This window comes from Otolemur garnettii, unplaced genomic scaffold (assembly GCF_000181295.1).
Source record: "Otolemur garnettii isolate 467f Iridium unplaced genomic scaffold, OtoGar3 scaffold00001, whole genome shotgun sequence".
NCBI lineage: Eukaryota > Metazoa > Chordata > Mammalia > Primates > Galagidae > Otolemur > Otolemur garnettii.
The window spans coordinates 58,289,879-58,308,392 of record NW_003852396.1 but is presented as its reverse complement, the minus strand read 5'-3'; positions in this window follow the sequence as shown (position 1 = coordinate 58,308,392).

Genomic DNA, 18,514 nt, shown 5'->3' with positions numbered 1-18,514 from the left:
ACATATAATGGCACTATACATAATGGCCAAAAATTGGAAGCCGAATGTCTGTGAATGGATGATTGTAGAAACAAGCTGTGGTATATACATAGGATGGAATGTTATTCAGTCAGGAGAAGGAATGAAGTACTGATATTCCATTTATTTGAAATATTCCAAATGGATGAATCTATACAGACAGAACACAGATTGGTGTTTGCCAGGGCCTGGGGGAGTAGGGGACTAGGGAGAGACTGCTTAATGTGTAAGTGGTTTTACTTTGGAATGATGGGAATGTTTTGGAACTGTGCAGAGGTGGTAGTTGCCCATTTTGAATCTACTAAATGCCATTGACTTGTTCACTTTAAAATGGTTAGTTTTATCTTATGTGAATTTCATCTCAATAAATTATTTAAAAAAAAAAAAAAAGACAAGCAGAGCAGAACTGATTTGCCCCAGTTGTCTCAGCCAAGGTCACCCTAGCTCAGTTGACAGCCTACTGATTCCAAGACATGTGAGCAAGTCCGGCCAAGACCTGCAGAACCACTAGATTAATTTGGAGACTCATGAGTTAAACACATGCTTATAGTTTTATGCCAGTGAGTTTTGAGGTGGTTTATCCTGTAGCTTTTCTGTGGCATTAGATCCCAAATATAGTTAATTCTTTGTAGTTCATAAATATTATCACATAATCAAATTTTCACTTTGTTCCCCCATGGGTTAGACAGCTAAATTATATTCCTAAATCTTAATCCTTTGTATAATCAAAAGCAATCTCCCTAAAATACCCCTTAAATTTTATTTTTGCTCAGAACTTTACATATCAATACGATATCCACTCTATGTATCTTGACATTCAAGAACCTTTATATGTGATCTTATCCAGTCCATCCATTTACGCAGACAATTACCCAACATGGGCCTTTTGTTGGAGTCAGATCAGTCTTTTTTATGTTTTAGACATTGTAGTGACTTAGACAGAGCTCAGATCGTTTACCTTTGTTTATGGTATTTTCCTATTCTCTATCTATTCAAAGTTCAGTGATTTGTGTTATCAAGATATATGATATTTAACACATGAATCTAAAACTCTCAGTGTAGTATTTTGCTATAGAACTGCCAGGGCCTTATACATACGTAGTACAAAGGTATTATTTTTCACTTAGGCTACATGTCATTGTGGGTTGACTATAGTTGCACTAGCATATCTCAAAGCAAGTCACATACCGTCTCCTTAATTCAACATCATGAGGATGTTGCAAGTTACATGGCTAAGCCTGATTAAATATGATGGAAAGTGTAATTTTCCTTTGGGAAGGGGCAGCACATATTTTGAGGAATAATGAAAGACAGTATATTATCTCTTAAACAAAATCTGTATTAGTTATATTGCTGTATAACAAATTACCCCCATATTTAGGAGCTTAAAGCAGCCAACATGTATTATTTCTCATGTTTTGTGGGTCAGGAATTTAGGTATTGGTTTAGCTGGACCCTCCAACTCTGAGTCTCTCACAAGGCTTCATTTAGGTATCAGCCTGCAAAGTTTTAAAATATTGTTTAAATCTTACTTTCTTTGTTTTGTTTACTAATGCCTTCTTTTCATAACTTCTTTGATTCTGTACCATGTGCCACCATAAAATTTGTATATATACCATAGTATTTTTGTTTTGGGGGTGGTAGTTATCTCTAAAGAAATTTTTGTCTTATACTTAAAAAAAAAAAAAAAAACTCCAACAGCCTGCTAATATCTATCATGGAATTGGACATATAGTGGATCCTAAAAAAATTAATATTCAATAAACAATTGTTAAGCATAGTTCTTATGTTACAGTGCCAAAAACATAGTAAAAGATGAAAATACTTTTTAAATGAATGGACTAATTAAAACTGAAAAAATTTCTTGTTGAATTAAATTTGCAATGAATTATTAACTATTTTTTGTTAGTAGTTCTTGCTGATTTTACTTAATGGTTACTGATCACTCTGAGTAGTATTTTCCTATATTCCATAGAACTTTAAAGGTAGAAGATTCTAACTTATTGATGCATAAGGCAGTATATAAACACATGATAATGATCGTCTGATCTGATATCTGCTTCAGAATAGTATTGTTGGTTTACTTTTGATCTCAGCATCAGAATGGTCTTTAGTGATCCCCCAAATCTCACTTTGTTCATGAATCTCTGCTAAATTGTCTGTAATAAGTGTCCATCTAGTCACTGCTTGTCCCATTTCTGACAGCTATAATTTTTCTTTCTTTTTATTAAAAAAAATCTGTTTTATAGGGTTGGGCACAGTGGCTCACACATGTTATCCTTCTTAGCACTCTGGGAGGCCGAGGTGGGAGGATCCCTTGAGCTCATGAGTTTGAGACCAGCAAGAGGAAGAGGAAGACTCTATCTCTACTAAAAATAGAAAAATTAGCCAGGCATTGTGGTGGGTGCTTATAATCCCAGCTACTCAGGAGGAGGATTGCTTGAACCCAGGAATATGAGGCTGTAATCTAGGCTGATACCAGGGTACTCTAGCCTAGGCAAAACAGACTCTGTCTGAAAAAAAAAGAAATCTGTTTTATCACTACCTAAAAACTATTCTTTTAAACATTTATCATTGGCTCTGAAATTAATTTCCGGTCTATGGCTGGCTGCATTTTACATATTTGAATGTATATAACTTAAGTCTTTCTAGTTAAATATGCCTAGTTTCTTCAAATATTTACCTGGCCCCTCTCTGTCCTGATCAGTCTTATCTGTTCTGACTAGTTCTTTCAATATTCTTCTTTATGTATCCCTAAATTATATCATTCTCCAGAGTATTTTTGTTCCGGTCATTATGTAACCTACAATTGCATTATAATTCCTATTAGACACATCATATCTCTAACCTATATTGAACTTAAAGTCAACTAATGCTGCTAATTTTTAGCATAAATTTGGTTTTAAGCTACTTCTCCCTTATTCTAAACTTGTACTGCTGATTGTTTAAATGGGAGAACAAAACTATGCATGATTCCCACTAAATTTCTACTTCTAAGGTTTTTATTTAATTGTTTAGCCTGTCAAGATCTTTCAGATATTTAATCTGTCCCCTGGGGATTAATAGTTTCCCCCATCTTTGTTTTTGGTTGTAAATTTGTTATGATACCAATTTTATCCTTTCCAAGTTCTTGATAAAATTGTTGACTAAGCCATGATTAGGGACAGACATTGTTAGCATGCTAATAGATTCTTTGTGTCAGAGTATATTAATTCTCCATGGATATGGCTGTTCATTTAGTTACGAGTCTACAAGTTCACTTATCTCCAACTTTGACACAGTCTTTTAATTACGTCACTCTACTAACGGTAATTTAAAAAATGATTTTGGTTTGTTATAACTTGTATACTGAACATATGCTTAAATCTTTACTATGATTTCCTCTTTCTGCCCAAATTATCTATCTTTTCTCAGTATCAACACCCCTTCCACTCTGCACTTAAGTTACTTTGTTTTTGTTTCTCAAACACTTACTCTTCTTCATGCCCCCATACTTTATCATAAGTTTCCTCTGCACAGACTGTCTCTCATCCTGTCTTCCCTGTAAGCTATTGCCTATTCGTTTTAAGGTCTTACTTGCAATACCAATTCTGACAATGTCTTACCCTATTCCTCTTTCCCTTCTTATATAGGATGGTGTATTTGCTAGGGTTCTCTGTAGAAACAGAACCTGTTTATAATCTTTCTCTTAATTTATTTTAAGGAATTGGTTCAGGTGATTATGGAGGCTGGAAAGTCCCAAACACTGTAGTTTGCAAGTTGGAGACTCAGGAGAACCTATGTATAGTTTGAGTCCACAATCCTTATCCTTTTTCTTCTATTCAGGTCTTCACTAAATTGGAGGAAGCCCATGCATATTAGGGAGGGCAGTCTGTTTTACTCAGCCTACTGATTCAAATGTTTATATCATTCAGAAACACCCTCACAGACACACCAGAATAATGGTCAGTCAAAAGTCTAGGTACCCTGTTGTCCTGTCAAGCTGATATATAAAAATAGGCATTACAGAGAGGTGACCCTGTGATATTCATATTACTCTGTCTATAGTAACTACCACGAATAATTAATGAAATTTCTTGGTAACTTATTTATTTAACATCTGTCTTTTATGTAAACTGTCAACTATCTGAGGTTGAAGATTTTGTGATCTTCTCTTATTTTATGTTTAGCCCAGGACTAACCCATATAGAGTAGTTATTGTGAAAGGCTATAAAAAATAAGAGATGCTGCCCAAAGAGGGATTCCTTTTGAAGCTAAGTGAAAAACTCAGGCACAGAGTCTACTCAAAATACTTTGTTCTTCTTTTATGCTTTAAGAATGTCATGGAAAACCTTTGTGTGTCTAATCCTGCTCTGGTTCTGCCAGTTGTGGAATTCTGCAATAGTCCTGATAGTCTGGACCCCAGAAATGGCATTGCTAAGCGTGGGTAACTGAAAATGGAATAGCCTGCAGCCTATGGTCAAACTTAATTCAGGATGTGTGTGTGTGTGTTATTTATTCTGATTCCTTTAAATACTTTATTCCTTTCTTCAGGAAGGAAATTGGGAGTCATGGGAGCATGCACTCATAACTTTCTTTGCCTTGTTTTGAATACTTAGCAAAATATTTCTCTTCAATTTTTAAATAAAAACATTTAAGGCTCTGCGCCTATAGCTCAGTGACTAGGGAGCCAGCCACGTACACTGGAGCTGGTGGATTCAAATCTAGCCCGGGTATGCCAAGCAACAATGACAACTACAGCCAAAAAATAGCTGGGTGTTGTGGTGGGCACCTGTAGTCCCGGCTACATGGGAGGCTGATGCAAGAGAATTGCTTAAGCCAAGGAGTTTGAGGTTGCTGTGAGCTGTGACATCACAGCACTCTACCCAGGGTGACAGCTTGAGACTCTGTCTCAGAAAAAAAAAAAAAAAGAAAGAAAGAAAGAACAAACAGAAAAAAAGAAAGAAAGAAAAGAAACATTTAAGAGAGAAATAAATCTTGGATTCTAAATAGAGGACTTAAATAGGAGATTTGCAAACATTCTATAGTCTCCTAATCTTATTACAGGTATACTCATTTCTCTGGGAAGGAGCACACAGATTTAGCCATGCCTTGAATAAGGATAATAGATGGTAGCCAGTCTGTTGGTACCTGTATTCCAGGTGATGTTGGAATTCTGGATGTTGGAAATCTGATAGCTCCATGTAGCTGATTTTCACAGTAGTCTCCATCTCTGTTTATTAAATTTTTGCTTTGCTTTTTCATTCCATGTTGAGTTCTAATGATTACTTTTTTTTTTAGAGTTCACAAACCATTTTATTAATATAATCTATTCTAGAACCTTTTAGGGAATTAAAATCAAGCGTATTGATAAAATTTCTTCTTTAAAATTAAGTATATGCCTCTGTCCAATCGTTGAGTCCCTTATCCATTCACCTTTCTTTCTCAAATTTTATGAAATGTACAAATTTAATTCTCTTGCTAAAGAAGGATTTCAAATGCTGGTAGTAATTAATCTCTTTAGTATAAAAATTGTTCCAGGGGTTCCAATCTTTTTTCTTTTCTGCCATACATTGGAAGAATAAGAGTTGTCTTCAGCCATGCATTAAATACATGAACACTAATGAAAGCTGATGAGCAAATGAAAAGGTCTGGGCACACTTTTCGTGCTATCTAATACCACAGTGAGCAAAACAGTCCTCAAATAATCTGCATGCAGCTTGCAGGCTGCAGGTTGGACACTCCAAAGGCAGCAAATTAAGGCCACTGTTGTGTCAGAAAGATGCTCAGGACATATCTTTGAACCTTGAAAATGTGCTCTCTGTGATTTTGCTTGGATACAGGGTTTTTTAGAAATGTTCTCATGGTCTTAGTGACTTCTAAACATCAATTTTGGGTGTTTGGATCAAAAACAGAATGTGTTAAGTATCACTGATTTATATTTTTATATTAATGTACAGAGGTTATTAAGAATTTTGTTAAGTCTTCGCTTTTTTGATGTTTTTTTGGAGGCAATTGGAGACCTCCTGTTATAACTGGATCAATGTCATCATTTAGTAAATATTTGAATGCATAGTTATGTGATACGAACATGTGCAAAGCAGTCTAATCTTTTCACAGACTCTCTTATGTCTGTCAGAATTCCCTTTTGAGGTCTAAGACTTAGGCTTTCTTATCTTCGTGGAGAAGATATGATCACTCTAGGTTTTTCTGGAGTAAACTTATTTCAGTATTTCATGTACTCTTTTAACTAAGTCCTTGGTTTTTCCCCTTTCTCCTTGGGTTTAACTTCTGTCTTCTAGTTTTTATGTCTTTTATTTATCAGTCTTTGAACTAAATACCAAAGACCCTTTTCTGACTCAAAGGACTGTTCCACAATCCCAGAAGTTAATTATAAAATTTATTGTAATAAATACAATTGTCAATGAATATAAATAGCCTAATTGTTACTACCTGTTATAAAACAATTTCTTGTAAAGTGATCTGTGTAAAAGTTATATAAAAGAGCTGACTCAGAAGGAATAATAGACAAAAACGTTTTAAAAAATGCTAATAGTAGAAGATTCTGCTTTTGTGAAAAAAAATGGAGAAATAAGTGTTGAAGGGAGCCCTCCATTATAATTATTGAAACTATTAAGACTTTTTTAGTCTGCCACATTTGAAATATAAATCTCTCATGGATGTTTTACAATTAGCTTGCTTTTAAATGTTATTTTACATATGTAAGTGCTTTATATACTTGATTTTGTTCCTAAATTTTACTGTGTTTTATGTGACATCTTTTTTGACTAGGTCCAATTAATTTGTATTTCATTTAATCCTATTTGGGTTGAACTTTTTGAGATAGTAATATAAATAAAAAAATACATAAAATAATAAAATATCAGTTGTTAAAGAAAGCAGTTATGTAATGATATCTGTAAAGGCCACTACTTCTTGCTTTCGTTAGATTTATTTCTTGAATTCTGTGCTTTATACTTTCTAAACTAACTCTAAGATAATACTTTAATATTTTGTACAGAGCTTTAAAGTTTATATAATCATGTCATACACATTCAGTTTTATCTTTTGGTATACACCATTGCCACATAAAAATTGACTAGGTATAGTTAATTCTCAATATTTCTTTAGGTGATCTTGAATTGCAAGTATATCAATCTAATTAAGTCATTTCACATCATTACTAAGTATCAAACATTTTAGATGTCCAAGAAATTGAGTTCACAGGATCCTTGTATTTTCAAAAACACACAGACTATTACTTTTGTTGAGAGCAAAAGAAAGATGCAGACAATAGAATCCCAGCTTATTTCTACTTGTATAAATCAAGTCATTTAAATAAATGAATTGTGTATGCTGACCTGTTCTACCAATGTGCTACTGGGATGTATGAAAAAAAGATGTTCATGGTGGTGGAAGTAGAAAGAGGCATAAAGCGTATTGGAAAACTACCAAATGTCCCCTGCAAATGGGCCCTATTCAGAATCAGTAAGCGTATGATGAGTGAAGTGGTTTTGAATATCGCCTTTAGATTCCATGCTGTTACAAGGCCAGCCCTGAACATGGCAACTCTTATTTCCACACACAGTACCTCTTCACTCTCAATTTAACCCCCAAATCTGATGAACCCATTACTCCATACTTGATTTCATGGAACAAGGAGTAGATATAGTTACAAATGATCAATCACAAGCCGTGAACCAAAGCAGCAAGGCATTAACAATTCACACCATTTCGGTCCACTTGCTCAAGCAGAAGATGTGCCAGCATATTTAATGCGCAGCTACTTCGTTCAGTTTAAGAAAAAACATGACTCAGCCTGTACTTTCAAAATGGAAGGGACTTCCTAAGATTTTATACATCCTAAGTCCGAACGTCAACGTTCACCCACACATCAGTAATTAAAATAACCAGGTGTCCTGTAAAGGTCAGAAAGCCTAAATTAAATTTTACTCAGGTAAAAACAATATGACCTATGAAATTCTTCCCTTCAATGCATCACTATTATGTTTGATCCTATCATACAAATCAATGTCTCTTACAGCAGTATTATAACGTTGGAGATCCCACAGGCGATCTGCCGTCAGTTTAATAGGATCACTGAAAAACCGAAGCAGCTGTGAAAGATTGCTCTAAGTATAGCAATCGTGTGCTTGTCATTTTGTTCAGTGGAGGAAAAATCCAAATTTGGGTAGGCATCGGTATTTAAGAAAATGACTGCTAAATCTTTTCTCATAAGTACCTCAGGGACAATAAGATTTGACATACAGCATGTAAACAAAAATACACAGCAGCTGTTAGTTTAGTTTTGTTTGAATAAAAATACGCTGATATAAATCAAGCAACGGAGGACACAGTATGCTTTATCATTCAATCTTCCCAGCAGACCATGCTTTTGAGTGGCATCTACCAGTTGATCTGGGACCAGGAGTTTTCCAACTATTACCTAAAGCTGAATAAGGGAGCATTAATACACACAAATACCTTGGCACTAGCTCAAACTCTCTGCAGGCATACATCCTGGCCTGGGAAGCAGTTACATCTTAATATTTTTTAAGAACTTACTTTGTTTGGACAAACAAAGGATTTTAGGTCAATTTGATTAAAAAAAATAAATTCCAATTGAATTGGTGGGAAATTTCCAAATGTCTTAATGTATTTCTAAATGATGGCTTGCTAGCAACAGCCACGCATTTTTGAGGCTGAAATCCAAAGCTTACTGCCAAAGAGCATGTAGAAGTTTCTTTATCGGTGACGGTGCTCTGTCTGGGCAGTACTCTTTTCTTTCATGGTCTCATGTACTTTGACTGAAATGAGAAAATTACAATATTATGTAAATTATGGTTCTGGATATTTAATTGGCATGAATTTTAATTTTGAATTGAAAGCAGATTATTAAAGCCTCTGATTATTTCCTGCACATTAAAAAGGAGTATGACTAAAAAAGTCCTGATCTTTTCTAGCTTTCCATAGTGGATTCAAATGCAGTCTGTGCACAGTGGCTCCTTTAATGAAAGATGCAGCTTTTGGAGAGGGATCTATATTCTCTAGGTACTTGTATAGATCTTCACAGAATATTCCAGTCTAAATCCACTTGATAAGTTTGATTAGCTTTGTGGTTTCTCTGGAGAGGGATTTTTGGTTTCTTGTCATGAACTGCTCCCATCACATATCCAAATTAAGTTCAAGCTTCTCAGCGCTGAGAAATGGGTTTAATATAAGGTCCTCCATAGCTTTTGAACTCATTATCTGAAGCTCTTAGAGGGAATTACCTCTATTATTGGAAATAGGTGTTTTGACATCAATCTGGTATTACTACTCTGTTATTTAAATTTTATCATGTGCCTTTTCCTATAGAAGCGTGGTTTATGACAGAGGAGGATGAAGTACATAAGGATTTTCCAATAACTTTTTAAAATACTCACCTCTGACCTTTTTCTGTCTGCTTAGTGCTTCATCATCAAATTTTATGGTTTTCTTTTTATATGTATTTTCCTCTTTAGTCTTCAAACTAATTTTGTAAGGAAAATTAAAACAAAACAATTGTACATATCCTAAAAGAGCTTTGAATTCTAGTATATTCATGTTAATTTATTAAATTTGATTAAATTTTTATTAAGTAAGAGAAAGTTGCAGGTTCTAAATGATTGTAGATAGTTGTACTCATGGTTCCAAAACTTATTTATTTATTTTATTTTTTTGATAAAAAGTCTCACTGTGCTACCCTGGGTAGAGTGCCATGACATTGTAGCTCACAGCAACCTCAAACCTTGGACTCAGGTGATTTCCCTTGCCTCAGTCTCCTGAGTAGCTGGGACTATAGGCACCTGCCACAAAGCCCAGCTAGTTTTTCTGTTTTTAGTAGAGATGTGTCTTGCTCTTCCTCAGGCTGGTCTCCAACTCTCGAGCTCAAGCAATCCACACCCCTCAGCCTTTCAAAGTGCTAGAATTACAGGTGTGACCCACTGCACCTAGCCTACTAAAACTTACTTGGAAGAGATTGTACACAGTGTATCTGTAGTATCATTTATTCTTCCACTAGACATTTACTGAGCACTGTTTTTATCAAACTAAAACACCATGACCTCAAACCCAGAAGGGTTCAGGATTTGCTGAAAGTGGAAAGTGGGAGGGGAGACCAATACAAATCAATAAGGAAAAAAATAAACCATAAAAATCCTATGGGAAGCATAGAAGAGGAAGGAATTAATTCTGCTGAAGTATTTAGGATATTTTGCTAGAGGTAGTAACATTCGGTATGAGCTGTGAAGAACAAGAATATATTAACAAGTGGAAAAAGGAGGGAAGGATGCAAAGAAAATCAAACAGCATGAATGAGAAAGGTATCAACTGATAGTTATAAAATGAATATAGCTACTACTTTTGGTCATAGAATCTACTTGCCTAACATGCTCACTATTAGCTCTGTCCAGTAACTTTAAGGGTCACATCATCTATCAGCATTCTCAGACTTAGCTCCAAACTCATAAGAGTTATTGAATTAATTTTCAATTTGCCATATAGTCATAATTTGATATTAAACAAAAGGGATAAAATTAATCTTTCACATAACTTTTTACCATTTTGCAGTGGTAGAAATTGCCTCCATGGGATGATCTCCTTTAACTGATGTCTGCATAATTGATAATTGAGGGATGATTAATTCACACACTATCTAAGTTGTTGACTGCTTACTTAATGAAAATACAGAAAAGCAAAGCTCTGTCACAATCATGTAAATAGGAGAAACTTGGTAGAATGCCTGTAGGAAAGACCTTCCACGTATGAAGAAATGTTTGTGTATAGTTATGCACATGAATATTAAAGGAACATAGGGTAACCTTCTTGAATGAAGCAATATTTCTAAGAAGCAGTCTAAAGAAAGAGAAGCACATGGTTTGGAACAACCCAGAAAACAGTATCCAAGTTCATCCCATGGGAAAGCCACCTTTTTTTTTTCATTATCTACTATGGGCTTTGCTAGCTTGTAGCAAAATCTAGGTTTATGGTCTTTCCAAAGCTGAAGCATGTCTGTTGAGCTCTAAATTACTGCCTTAATTTCTCACACATATTTATGTAACAGTCTTCTTTATGACAATGAAATTTTATATCAGAAAAGGAGAACGCTACATAAAAGAGATTAGAAAACCAATGATTAAGAATACTCATAAGCTATTATTTAGTGTAGAATATTATGAATATCCACTAAAAAACTTAAAAAAAAAAGTCATACCCATGTTAAAACCTGTAGTTTGGGTTGAAAAATCCTTTTTTTTTTTTTTTTTTTAATGATCAGTTGTTCATTTATACTTTAAAAACTACCCTTTAGGCCAAGTCTCCTATTTTATCGGTGAGTTCTTTAATTCTAATTGCTTCATATATTTTATTTTTTCAACATAACTTAGTCCGATTTAGACTCCCTTTCCAAGTACTTAGGCATATCATTTTCTTGTGTTTTCTGTACCTTCCTAGTTAGTGGAAACATTGTTTGTTCTTGGAGTGTGCTTTGTCTTCCTTTTCAAGAAGATCATCAAAGTTACTAGTTTGCAGCCTCCAAAAAGAAAAAGCCTTCTAATCCCTAGTTCAGAGGCTAACCTTTATTAGTGCTCTCATGGTTATAATGAGGACCATGCTTCCAGCAGGGAGATTCTGGAATACTGAACAGATTATTCAACAAGTTCAGAGCAGATTCTGAAGTCCCTTATAAAACCTGCTTGTGAATACTGCTTTCTTTGCTTTGCTGTTTCTGGTTTCCATAGTATTCCTAATTATATAAATCACGTGGGACATGGGAGCTATTTTCTAACCAGTATCAATTCTGGCACTGCTTACACTGTGTTATTAATTTAATTTAATTTTATTAAGCTATATTTTTTTCTTATATTCTTATGGAGAGTGCAAACTCTGAAAAAAGTTAAGTTTTGTTGTTAGAAGATCTATAATAGTAAATGCTTTTGTGAATTCCCTTGGGCTGACATAAAATCTGAAAGTTATTTGTGAAAAGCATAGATGCATAAAACAGGAGAATCTGATATATTTTTCTCAGGTTTAAATGCAAGAGTAATTCCAGGATGTGAATCATTCAAATTTATCACCTATTTCTCAATTTATTTAACTTTATTTCATTTTAACACCTACGTATGTAGTGCCTTTCAATATTCAAAAAGTGTGCTAGGTTCAATGAGTGTTCTAATTAAAGGTGTATAAATTAAAATCTAATACATAGTAATAGATGGATGTTGTAGCAATAAACTAAAAGTGCTGATGATTTTTAAGCTGAGTTTCCTTAGAAAGAATTGTAATCAAGATGATTTATATTATACATTTTTTGGAAAATTTAAGAGTTATAGTTCTAAAAATAAGTTTCTCTTTTAGTTTTTATTTATTTTATAACATATGTGATTCTATATTTTTTAAAAGTTTGAGGTATTTGTTGTAATAAGACTTACAGATAAAAGCAGTTGCTCTAAGAGAGTATAAAAGTGGGATCGATAGGTGAATTTCAAGAATTAGCTTCTCAAGCTAGATGAGTGAATTTTAAGCACACATCTGACAAGATGTCTAAATGGTCATTGCTTTGTAATTTCCTTTTAACTTTATTTATACTGTAGTAGTGGAAAATCTTAGACTCTGTTTTCTCCTCAGTGTTGAGTATATTAAACAGACTTTAATTGTGCTTTGGTTGAGGTTTTGTGGAACTTAGTGCCATAAAACGTATAACTTTTTACTACAAGCAAAATTTAGCAGAATACTAGTAGCATAGGCCATTTGCATAACCCAGCAGCTCAACTGAATCTAATTGTAATTCAATTTCCAGATTGCTATACTAGGCCTCTCTGCATAAAATATGCAACATATAACATAACCAGTTTTTTTTTTGTTGTTGTCGTTGTTGGTGGTGAACTTAATTCTTTTTTGTTGTAGAAATATGCATCAGAATAAAGTGGCTGAGACATATAGTTATTTGCATGTTTATGTTAGTGTCACATGTATACACTTAAATAATGTCCAAGTAAAAACATTCCCTTTCATACTTTTAGGTTTCCAAGAGTGTCTAAGATTTTTATTATTTCTTTATTTCTGGCTTTTCAAAGGAAAATTAAATCTTGAGGAGTTTTTGCTAGCTGCCATGTTATTGGCCTATTTTACAGTAGAAAGACTTTATAAGCTAATCGTGTGAAAAAATATATAAACATGTCTGTTAAGTCCATATGGATGTCTCAATACAGGCCCACAAGTAAATATCTTTTATCTGTTTACAAAACACATGCTGGAAATAGCATTTTAAATCCTGAACCAGTTTATATTCCAGAAACTTTACAAAAAAGGTATACTAAAATGCTGGCTTAAGATTCTCCCTCTTATATTTAAACAGTCTTGCCACACTGTTTTATGGGTTACTTAAGGAATGGCAATGAAAAGGCTCGAATAAGATGACTTATAAACGTGTGGATTATATTTTATGAATAATTTTCAAATGTGATGTTTCAGGTATATAGACTCCTCTACAGGAAGCTATGTACTGAAACAACATGGATCTTACAATTTTATCAGGACAATGCAAGTAGATTTCAGCAAGGTTGGTTCCAACTCATCTGTGATAAATGAGAAGATAAGGCAATCAGTGCACACCATGACACTCTGTGCAGCTAGTTAGGCACACTTCAGAACTATTCAGGTGTGCTCACAAAGCTTATGAGTCTTGCATGGGGGGTGTCTCAATATAAATACATCCTTCATGGTGGCCACTAGTAATGCAGGAATTGCCTCTCTAAGACTTAACCTAGGTCAGATATAAATAATAGATGTTAAGAGTTAGCTCTGGTGTTGGGGCTGTGTTCCGGGCAGTGTATTTCAGTTGGGTCAAAAGAATTTTTTCCCTTCTTTTCTTGCATAGTTCCTCTGCTTGAAAAATGCCTGCAAAATTCCATCACACCTTTGCGGGGACCACTTTGGGTCTCTAAGGGAGAAGGTTTCAGCCCCTCAGGAGCTAAGATGTACATCCAAGGAGTTCTTTTGGCCTTGTACCAACGATTAAAGTCTGCAAAAAAATATTATAAACAGGTGAGTCATCCCTTTTTAAAAACTGCTTTCTTATATATTTTAAAAATTACTTGGTTTTTTAGGGGCAATGATTGGCATTATGTCATTAAAAAAAAAAAAAGAAAAGCTGTGACATGTATTTTGTGAGCTTGCTGTCCATTAAAGAGCCAAAAATGCTGCTTCTCTAATCTTAAAGCTAACAATCATGAGGCTAATTGTATCTATCCTTTGGATGTCATATGTCTCATCTGTTTTCTGGGTAGTGTGCAAAACAAAGGCAACTACTTATGTGGAAATTCTATAGATAGTTACTTTAATTAAGAAAATGAATAGTTCCTAAGTCATATTCCCTCTTTTAATTTTTTTTCAGTGTAAAATCAGATTGTTGTGTAGAAATTGGACTAAAACATAACAAATCACATTCTGAGAAGTGAAATTGTGATTAACTTCATGTGGAGAGTAACTTAATTTATTTCTCTTATTTAACTCATATGTTTCAGGAGACTGAACTGTAAAAACAGAATTGATACATTTGAATCAGGTTAAACTAGATTTTGTTCTTTAACTTTTGTGTATCTGTTTCAAAACTATGTGTATTTAGGTAAAGACTTTGATATTTTTATAGCTACTCATAGGGACTTTTGATATTTATCTTCAAGTAGGACTCACATTAGAAGCAGAATAATCAGTGCTATTTATAAAATTAAAATGGAATTGCCACATTTAAAAAATCTTCTTTGCATTTGATTTTAAGAAGTGAAGTATACATTTTTTGCCATGTTAAATAACGACTGGGTTTTACATATTGAACTGGGAGGTTCCAGTTTAGAACTGGGCTCATTATCTCAGGCCACAGGCTGCTGAAAAATGAATATTTTGAAAGCATCGTGCTATTATTCTGAGTGCAAAAAGGGGTGGTGGGAATGGGATGTCAGTCTTAGCGTTCATACAGCACCTCCTGCTGTCTGGTTCAGAAAAGAACAACTTATATTGAATGTACTAGGGTATCTAGAACGAACAAAAACCACCACCCCAGAAGAAACTTTTTATTCACAAAATGTATTTGGTTTGCCTCATTAATTAATTTCAGTGGATCTAGAAACAGAAATGATAATTATCATAGACAAACTTCATAATAATATGAAAAAATTCAAACTTCTTAAATGTTCTTCATTAAACTATCATGTATAAAAGTTAATATAAAATATTTTATGGTGTTTAGATTAAATCACTTTACAATGTTTAATTTTTAAGATATAATGATTAATGGGATCATGAAGAATTAAATTATAATAATTTATCTGGCATTATATGATTTTAATCTACTTATTGGAGAGTTTAAATTTTTTTAATGATAAAGAAAATATGAGCTTATCATCTAATGCAAGAAAAGCACTGTTTAAGTCAAATCTAAAGACAAAATTAAAAATTTTCTAAATTTTATTAGAAGTAAAGGTGTTAAAGAAACAGGAAGTAATGGTATATTTTTTTCTCTCACTGTCTTCAGAATAGATAAATTTAAATTTTATTTATTTATAGGTATAAAGAGCTGTACTAGATTTAAAAGAGTTCTGTGCATCGTGAAAACAATATTTTTAAAATTACTTAGTGCTTTGATTAAAAAAAGTTCTTCATTACTCAAAATAGACGAAAACATACTTTTGTAAATATTACATGAAAATATAAACAAAATTTAACATTTTTATTGTCTCCAAAATCGGCTATTTGACCAATCTGTAAGAGTTTCAACATTATCCAAAATTTAAAAATATTTAAAAACATGGAATCTTTGCTGTTTCCATTTAAACATTTTTCCTTTCACAAAGTTGTAATGATTAATGATTTAAAGCTTTGCACTTAATAGTTTTAATATACTTTTTAATGTTTTATTTTAAAATATAAAAATGAAGAAAAAGAAATAGAATTTTTCCCATTACACATATCCATGCAATTTTCCATTTCTTTAGACATGCTTATGTATTCTTGAGTCTTTTATTTTGTATTGTCCTACTATGACTTTAAAATTATTTGCAATGTTTAGAGAAGTCACTTAGTAGTATTGTGATCAAGTCATCAGTGGTTAGATGTTAAGTCTGGCAGTATCTTTATTTGTTAGTAGGATTTCATACTGAGTATCCTTCTTAAACGTTAATGAAGTTTATCTGAACTGTATTTATATCATTTGACCTTTGGTATAGCTTTTTCTATTTAATTTTATGTAAGATTGTGTTAAAGAATCTTTTGATAGGTGAAACGGATATGGATGATGATTCCTATTTCCTTAACAAATTTAAGTTCATAACTTATAGGATTATATTAACTCTAGATATGATTTCCATTTATTTCACTTTTGATATCACATACAAACCCATATTGTTTTGTTGTCTGGCAAAAGATTATAGGCTTTAAATTTCGTTATTTCTGAAGGAAATTTTTTAAAAATAAATTGGAATAATACAGCTTTAAAAGAAAGTCAGGGTACTGGTTTTATGTTTACGAACTTACTCGATTTTCAATTTTTAGCTTCAGCTTGCTATGATAGCATGCAACTGAATTAAGCACACTACATTAGGGTGGTCTTAAATATATACTAATTCATATGTATTAAAATGAGATATTATATTTAGGAGAGCATAAAATCACTTAGTCTTACATTTATCACATTTATTGCCTTAAAAGTGGAAACATCTTAGAAATTGCTCAGAGCTAAGCAGAATATATTTAATTGGTAATTTTGAAATAGCATAAATGCCTTCCTATGAAACATAGTTAACACTTTCAGGGACAAGGCCTGTTCCATCTCATTAGCATTCTTGTTATGTAGTGGTGCTGTTGGTGGGGGTGTTGAAGTAGGAATGCCATTGTGTCGAGTTCTAGTGTTTGGGGACAAACACTGCTGTGGAAGGAACGTGTGAAAAGGCCACAGTCCTGTCAGTGAATGAGGAAGGCTGTGCTTTCTGTGTGCTTCAAGCAGGGAAGCTGTCATTCATAGGCCTAACACAGCTAAACAGAGGCCAAAACACAAGGCTGCACTACCTTTTAAAATGATATTAGTGATTTTTAAACATGATCTTCTTTATTTATGATCTTGCATAGAGCTTTTAGTTGCTGTCAGTAAACAAAATATGTCAGTCTGTTCAGAAACACTGTAGAGATGCATAAAAGTCCGTGGAACTGTGCCAGGCAGCTACACAAATAATGGTTGGGAATGGCTGATGGGCAGTGTTAAGTACAAACGTGATTTTTGAGAAACATTCGTTTCTGGAAATGTCTTTCCAAGTTAAATACTCCTTTGAATTTTTTTTTCCCCAACCAACAAAATTCCTGGAGACTTTTACATAATGCTTATATATAAAACACTGTTGTTTTTTTTTTAATACAATTTTTGAAAGAGCTCAAAAACTTTCAGTTTTAAAAATTTAAAGCTGTTCATAGTATGGTTTAACAGTTCCAGATTGCTTTGTGATTTCTAATGTTCAGAGAAAAAAAAGAAACTAAGTGTCCGTAAGATATTGGTCAGCACCATCTTCATTATAAAGAGAGTCTTAGTACCTATGTTGGTTCAGACATTAACAAAATGGATTTGAGACATTTGATGAAATTTTTAATCTTACTCCTAATTTTTAGCACTTTGAAAAGAAATCATCAAGTTTGAGATTAAATTTTAGCTGGCTTGATTACTTAAAACAAAATAAATAAAAAATTTTCTCAAATATTTCTTAAGTCTTGGGGCATTTTAGAAACTCTGTCAGTGTATTGAAAAACACTGGCAATTTCTATTTGTGTCTGAAGCTACAAGAAAACATTTTTATTTGTGTAATTTTAATCTGGAAACGTGTACATAAACTATTTGTAACAAATCATTACTTAGTAAAGTTTGTTGAGCACTATATAATTGTTGGCCTAAATGATTTAAAAATTCTGTGTGTATGTGGTCCTTTTTAAAATAAATTTAAGCAAGCAACGTTTTGAATGCTATTATATACTATATCTAAAAGTTCCATATTTGATGCATGATATTTAGCAGTCTCAGATACTGAACATGTATTTCAAAATTAGATTTCACTTTTTAAATTGGAATCATACTATAGATTTATTTTGTGGGCATATTATTAGATATGGAAGTGACCATCTAACTTTAGTATAAATTGGTTTTGCTTTTTAAGCTTGAAATATATTTTACTAATATATTAGTACAATGCTAATCTAAGCTATGTCAAAGCACTTAGATTTTTGTTTAAAAAAACAATGTAAGTTAATATTTGCTTACTTTATACATACTTTCAACAAGTTGAGTAATTATGTATCAAGAAATAATAATAATAATTCTATTCAGAATTGGTTTAGCTCAAAATATGCTTGAATTACATTTAGTGTTGATAGAATTTGTAAAAAGCATTTTAAGAAGAATCTTAGTATTTTAATTTCCCCTAATTAAATGTTAAAATAAAAGAAATGTTGAAAATTTGTCTTT